The sequence below is a fragment of the Poromitra crassiceps genome (genome assembly GCF_964638095.1).
Source record: "Poromitra crassiceps genome assembly, chromosome: 14".
Lineage (NCBI taxonomy): Eukaryota > Metazoa > Chordata > Actinopteri > Beryciformes > Melamphaidae > Poromitra > Poromitra crassiceps.
In genome coordinates, this window is record NC_139633.1 from 14,686,476 (window position 1) to 14,694,830 (window position 8,355).

Genomic DNA, 8,355 nt, shown 5'->3' on the forward strand with positions numbered 1-8,355 from the left:
GTACACTTTTAGCATTTGGTTTTTAACAGAGAAGAGTTGGAGTTGCTGAAAACATACAGTATGCAAATGAGAGGGAGACCATGAGTGATATACCCACTGAGATACAAGCATAGGTGTGTCTGTTGTCTGTATAATAGCGTGCGTGCGACAAGTGACAAGTGTCAAGAAGGAAGGCTGGCCATAATGAGAATGAATCCGCACTTCCTGCCGCCCTTCAAAATAAAACCATTTAGAAGGGACAGGCACTGAATGCTGCTATAGCGCCCCCTAAAGGCTAAATGACAAAATAGTTCTGATATAGGCTCAGAGTACATCCCTCCACACCTGTACCAAGTTTGGTTAGCATCGGACGATCTTTGTGAAATAGGCCCCACCCACAGAAAGTTGGAAGTGGATTATATGGCAACGGTGCATTTTTTTCAAAAACTTCCAAATCAGTGTTGTGCAGGACAGTCCCCACATGATGTGTGCGTTGGTTTGGTGAAGATTGGACAAAGTTTCAAGGAGAAATCGCAAAAAAACTGTTTTGGACAAAATGCAAAATGGCGGAAAATCTAGTAAGACGCAAATGGGCGTGGCCTAGTTGAGTAAATGCGGGAGGACCCAAGGAATCCAGGGAAAAAAGAATTTTGATGATAGACCCTACGGTTCAAAAGTTATCGAGCAAAAGGTAAGGAGGGCTGTTATAGCGCCACCATATGGTCAATTGGTGCAATTTTTTCGGGGATAGTAAAAGACCCCTCAGTGCACCTCCCCATCAAGTTTCGTAGCTCTAGCTCTTATGGTTTCTGAATTACACCTAATTTACTGCAAGATTTTTCCAAACCCCATGCAAGTCAATGGGGAAAAAAATGGCGCTTAATGGCGAATTGCGGCCAAACCGCTTTCACAAACCCTTAACAAAGTCATAGCACACCTGTCCTCAATAAGCCGGTCATTTTGAGGTCTGGCATGTCTATGTGGCGCAAAAATTGGGGGCGTTGTTACGCGCAGAAAAAGTGGATAGCAAGAAGAATAATAACTAGATGGTCTACATTTCCTAACGAAAATGTAATTGTGCTTGCTGTCCTCGCCATGCACCGCCTGGCTTCCAAAATCCCTGCCCATGGACCTAGGGGGACTAAGTAGTTATGGGGGTGCCTATGTGAGTAAAAGGACTTTGGAGTAGAAGTACTTGGTAGGTGGGGAAGTCAGACTGGTTGTAGCCTACTAGAGAGACACAAAAGGCTAGCCCAATCTCTGCAATCTAAAACTACATTACCTGCAAACTACAGCATCAATAATTACCATGTATTGTAAATGTCTCCAACTGTCTCAAGGAAAATAGGACATGATAACCTCCAGAGAAGTAGTATTCCTTGTAGTGTCATTCATGTTTATGGTTGCGACAACAACTGTTTACAAAACTAGCAGGCTTACCAGAGCTGCAAACACACAAGTGAAAAGCTATCAATGGCTGCATCTAATCAGCCAGTAACTAATGTAGGCTATGTTCCATTATGTTAGTGTAAGAAGTCAAATGTACTGATAATAGTCCCTGGTCACCAAAGTAATGTTACCCTTTTAGTTTTGTTACAGAGTTGCTGATCGGTTGTCATGTGTCCAGTCAGCCAGAGAAGCTGCTTGGGTAGCATGCTAACTAACGCCTAACGCAGTGGTTCTCAACTGGTGTAGCCTCAGGACCCACTATTTTCCTTGTCATGAAGTCGCGACCCAAATTTCAGATTATTTTTTAAACCACTCAAATTTATTGCACAAAAAATAGCGCATTTATTTAATACACAATGCCTTCATGCACTGTCAAATGAACAAAAAAGTGCAACAGAAGTGCAACTACGGCTAAAAACCAATTGAAATAAGGCAGACTTGAATTACAGGCCTATATGTTTTTAAATTTAAACAAGTCAAACTGGTCATGGTCAGAAAGTCTTATTTGAACTGTATGAAATATGAAATAAAAGGCAGACTTTTCTTGAATCACAGGCAGGCTATATGCTTTTTAGTTAAACTGGTCATAACTTTTAATAAAACTGGGGCCATGCTAATCCAGTTTCAATCATCTGAATTGAACTAAAATTAAATATGAAATGAAAAGGCAGACTTCTCTTGAATTACAGGCAGAGCATATGCTTCAGCTTGTTAAACAAGTGAAACTGGTCAGGCTAATCCAGTTTCAATAATCTGAATTAAAAAAAAAAAAAAAAAAAAAACGCTAGCATTAGCTCAATTAGCTTGTTGCAACTAGTCCCAAACATTGATGAACAGTGTGTCCTAACGCCAGGGGGACAAGGTGTTTGTTTTGGCTGGCTGAGGTTAGCCTATAAGGCACAGTTGTTGTGGCTAACAGCCTCCGTTCACACTAGGCTATTCACACTAGGCTATCTCTTCCATTATGTTTTCAAACCCAGCTGGCTGTATAAAATGAACAACCACAAAGTGGTGACACTTACCCATGGGTTCAGTTCATTTTGTTCATTCATTGTTTTCTGGACATGTTACCATGCTACATTAACACAGCAGGTCACAGAACAGACAGGCCTCCCATGGTTGGCGACAAGTGTATATCATTGTCTCTACCCAAGATGCAACACTGCTCTACCCAACATGCAACGCTGCTGCTCAGAGCTGCTCTTTAGCTCTATTAATCTGGTCAAATCTCACCGGATTCCTGTTTCCAGTACACTTTTAGCATTTGGTTTTTAACAGAGAAGAGTTGGAGCTGCTGAAAACATACAGTATGCAAATGAGAGGGAGACCATGAGTGATATACCCACTGAGATACAAGCATAGGTGTGTCTGTTGTCTGTATAATAGCGTGCGTGCGACAAGTGTCAAGTGTCATACAAGAAGGAAGGCTGGCCATAATGAGAATGAATCTGCACTTCCTGCCGCCCTTCAAAATAAAACCATTTAGAAGGGACAGGCACTGAATGCTGCTATAGCGCCCCCTAAAGGCTAAATGACAAAATACTTCTGATATAGGCTCAGAGTACATCCCTCCACACCTGTACCAAGTTTGGTTAGCATCGGACGATCTTTGTGAAATAGGCCCCACCCACAGAAAGTTGGAAGTGGATTATATCGCAACGGTGCGTTTTCTTTTTTAAACTTCCAAATCAGTGTTGTGCAGGACAGTCCCCACATGATGTGTGCGTTGGTTTGGTGAAGATTGGACAAACTTTCAAGGAGAAATCGCAAAAAAACTGTTTTGGACAAAATGCAAAATGGCGGAAAATCTAGTCAGACGCAAATGGGCGTGGCCTAGTTGAGTAGATGCGGGAGGACCCAAGGAATCCAGGGAAAAAAGAATTTTGATGATAAACCCTACGGTTCAAAAGTTATGGACCAAAAGGTAAGGAGGGCTGTTATAGCGCCACCATATGGTCAATTGGTGCAATTTTTTCGGGGATAGTAAAAGACCCCTCAGTGCACCTGCCTACCAAGGTTCGTAGCTCTAGCTGTTATGGTTTCTGAATTACAGCTAATTTACTGCAAGATTTTGCAAGATTTTTCCAAACCCCATGCAAGTCAATGGGGAAAAAAATGGCGCTTAATGGCGAATTGCGGCCAAACCGCTTTCACAAACCCTTAACAAAGTCATAGCATACATGTCCTCAATAAGCCGGTCATTTTGAGATCTGGCATGTCTATGTGGCGCAAAAATTGGGGGCGTTGTTAGTCGGACAAAAAGTGGATAGCAACTATAATAATAATAATAAGTATGTGGGATTTCAAGATTGTGCCTTGCCTGTCAGCAAGCACAATAATAATAAGTATGTGGGATTTCAAGATTGTGCCTTGCTTGTCAGCAAGCACAATAATAAGTATGTGGGATTTCAAGATTGTGCCTTGCTTGTCAGCAAGCACAATAATTATTGCTTTTATCTCGGAAACGGAAGGTGCAATCGTGATTCCGCCCACCACTAGCGTACTTTTTCACCCCGATTCCAACGCCGCCATCAGTGAGTCTCTACGAGTTACGGTTGCAGAGATACGTTGCTGTAGCGCCCCCCATAGGCAAACAATAGCGCCCTCTACACGCCAAATGACACTATCTCTTCTGAAATCAACTCAGAAGTGTCAAGTGTCATACAAGAAGGAAGGCTGGCCATAATGAGAATGAATCTGCACTTCCTGCCGCCCTTCAAAATAAAACCATTTAGAAGGGACAGGCACTGAATGCTGCTATAGCGCCCCCTAAAGGCTAAATGACAAAATACTTCTGATATAGGCTCAGAGTACATCCCTCCACACCTGTACCAAGTTTGGTTAGCATCGGACGATTTTTGTGAAATAGGCCCCACCCACAGAAGATTGGAAGTGGATTATATCGCAATGGTGTGTTTTTTTTTTAACTTCCAAATCAGTGTTGTGCAGGACAGTCCCCACATGATGTGTGCGTTGGTTTGGTGAAGATTGGACAAAATTTCAAGGAGAAATGGCAAAAAAACTGTTTTGGACAAAATGCAAAATGGCCGAAAATCTAGTCAGACGGAAATGGGCGTGGCCTAGTTGAGTAGATGCGGGAGGACCCAAGGAATCCAGGGAAAAAAGAATTTTGATGATAAACCCTACGGTTCAAAAGTTATCGAGCAAAAGGTAAGGAGGGCTGTTATAGCGCCACCATATGGTCAATTGGTGCAATTTTTTCGGGGATAGTAAAAGACCCCTCAGTGCACCTCCCTACCAAGTTTCGTAGCTCTAGCTGTTATGTTTTCTGAATTACACCTAATTTACTGCAAGATTTTGCAAGATTTTTCCAAACCCCATGCAAGTCAATGGGGAAAAAAATGGCGCTTAATGGCGAATTGCGGCCAAACCGCTTTCACAAACCCTTAGCAAAGTCATAGCACACCTGTCCTCAATAAGCCGGTCATTTTGAGGTCTGGCATGTCTATGTGGCGCAAAAATTGTGGGCGGTGTTACGCGCAGAAGTTTTTGGCAGATATAATAAGAATAATAAGTATGTGGGATTTCAAGATTGTGCCTTGCTTGTCAGCAAGCACAATAATAATAAGTATGTGGGATTTCAAGATTGTGCCTTGCTTGTCAGCAAGCACAATAATTAAGGATTCTCCGAATAAAGCCAGAATTCTCAAAATAAAATTTGAATTCTGAAAAAAAGAAGAAGTCAGAATTCTGAGATTAAAGTCAGAATTCCGAGTTACTGTCAGAATTTTGAGAAAGAAGTCAGAATTCTCAGATTAAAGTCAGAAATCTGAGGAAAAAAGTCTGAATTCAGATTGTAATGTCAGAATTCTGAGGGAAAAGTCAGAACTCTGATATTATAGTCAGAATTATGATATTAAAGTCGGAATTCTGAGGGGGAAAAAAGAAGTTTAAGCTAGAGAAAGAGTACCCTATAATTGAATGGGTGGATATGATGTCAGTGGCACTGGCATTTCATGACACCTGGGACAGTGTTTACTGGGAACAATGAAAAAAGGTCACCTCAATAATTTTTATGACTAACTGCCAAATCACTTCTGTTTTACAAGTTCTACTGCTAGTCTAGGACCTGGCTTAGATACAGTATGTATGCACTTAATTTAGGAGAGAATAACTCAACTGTTGTAACCCCTATAGGAACAACTTGGCATGTGTGCAAAAAATCTCTATCTGGGATAATGTGCCAATACGTACTGCGGTAAATCATGTAATAATACATCTGAATCATGTATCAAATGCAGACGATGATCTCATTCTCCGTTGTCTGCTCAGAGGCATGGCTGGATAAAATGACAAGATTGATATAATACAAAGACGTTGATATTGAGTGAATGCGAAACAGAGCTGACTCGGACCAGCCCTGGACCAGAGGATGTTAAGGTGTAGGTTAGGCACAAGAGGAAAAATACCCTGCCAGCAGCCTCCAAGTGGAGGGGCATCTGCCTAAATGGTCTAAAGGTGTAGGCGCCAGTGGTACAGTAGGCTATTCAAGTCTTAATATTGTTAGTTACTTGTGGACCTTAGAAAGAATAGCCGTTAACGATCCAAATAAACAATGGTAACCAATGTTCACTTCTATGATGACAATCATTAGAATTTCAGTCGCCATCTCAGGTGGACTGAAGCATAACGCCATGACGTATGATGTAACCGATTGGTTCAGCCCCTGCTGCTATGTTTCTTTTAATCTTGTATTAATTTCTTTTAATGCAAGTTATTGGAACTGCACTCGCCTTACCTACTGCTGCTGCATTGTACATTTTCTGTCTTAATCAGTGTTCTATGTTTTGTTATTAACAATTTGTTTTTTATTACATGTGGGGACCACAATGGAAATAAGCCCTAGGGCTTTATTGTGTTTTTATCCTCGGTGATTTCCTGTGAGGTTTGCTATTAACTTATATGTTTGATATTTGTACAGTTGCACAATGCCTATGTTTTATGATGGCAATACATTTTATGATGGATCCTATGCTCTGTGCTGATAACCAGGACCCGGATCTTTGTGTGTGTCTCTGTGTCCATTTCCGTGTGTATGTGTCCTATGTTATTTCACATTTTAAAAACATTATAGTGGGATATCTCCATAATTCCCACTCTGCCTCATTATGGCCTGACTTACCTGGTGGAGTTAGAGAGCTGGCATTCCGAACAGGATTCCTGTGTTTATTTTTGCTGCTTTCACAACTACTGAACACGGCCTGTCTCAGTGAATATTGTTTATTTTTTAATTATCATCTATTATTATTTATCAGTTATTATTCACAATTACAAATCCCCACGTCCACCTGTTTCCATGTTATAGTATCTGCCTTGTAGAAAACTGGTATCTCCAAAAAAAATGAATCATTTTCAGGAATTGAGGGAAAAAATCCTTCTTCTACCTTTACCCCGCTAGCCGGGCGCTTCTCGCTCATACTGAGCACATTAGCGCCCGGCGAACGTCACGCATTTCCCATCAAACACTGTGCCATTTTCACGTCTAGGTCTAAATGCCAGCTCCTACCTGAGTCTTCACGTGAAGTGAAGACGCTATCCGATGCAAAACATCATCTTCTTTTAATGACATATAGTTGTTGCATCAAAATTGTTGCATAAAATCCACTTTTCTGTCTTTCAAAAACCGAAAAGCATTTATCTGGAGCACCGCTTCTTCTTCTTCTCTGATCTGAAGCAACCCGGAACAACGACTTCCGGGTTGCTCGAGGTGCTCCAGATAAATGCTTTTCGGTTTTTGAAAGACAGAAAAGTGGATTTTATGCAACAATTTGGATGCAACAACTATATGTCATTAAAAGAAGAGGATTGTAGAAAAGGGTCCATAATGGCCCACCATCAGGCCTGTTCTTGGGGCAACTGACACCAAACTGACATCAACGTCGTTGAACCAAGGCTCCAACGACGTAATGATGATGACACCGCCGTGACATCATCAAGGATGATATACACCAAATGTGGGGGGTTATATAACAAGGTGTTCTGTTATGATATTGCATTCTCGGTCACTGGCTGCCTTACAACCAGCCAGGTCACGATTGTATTGTTGGTCCTGTTTCCCTTTCTGTATACGACGTATACTGCTTCTGCCTGATACTCAATAAAGATAGCCTGAAAAGACACCACTGCCCGCGAGCCCTCACATACGATCCAGCACACTAGGTCCTGGTCACTGGCTGCCTTACAACCAGCCAGGTCTTGGTCACTGGCTGCCTTACGACCAGCCAGGTCCTGGTGACTGGCTGCCTTACGACCAGCCAGGTCCTGGTCACTGGCTGCCTTACAACCAGCCAGGTCCTGGTGACTGGCTGCCTTACAACCAGCCAGGTCCTGGTGACTGGCTGCCTTACAACCAGCCAGGTCACGAGTTGTATTCTTCATATGCCTTACCTTCCTTCAAACACGTCCGAGGACCGACATCTCTGTGGTTCTAACCGATCACGGCCTGTGATCCTTACAAGGATGTTTTGCATCGGATAGCGTCTTCACTTCACGTGAAGACTCAGGTAGGAGCTGGCATTTAGACCTAGACTGAAAATGGCACAGTGTTTGATGGGAAATGCGTGACGTTCGCCGGGCGCTAATGTGCTCAGTATGAGCGAGAAGCGCCCGGCTAGCGGCGTAACTTCTACCTATGCAATGTGAATGCTCCAAAGATAATGATGGTGAGACTAAAGCAGCTAGGCTAGGGGAAGATGTTCTCAATAGGCTATGGGCTACATTTCTGGTTCAACACCTGTCCTGGGTGGACAGACAGGCTGCAAGGCAGGAGGAGGCACGCGCACACGCGCACACACACACACACACACACACACACACACACACACTTTTGCTCTTGTAAATCAGGGGTAAATTGCCATTCTAACACTTCCGGGGTCCAGACATGGAAGGCAATCATTCACCTTTTGG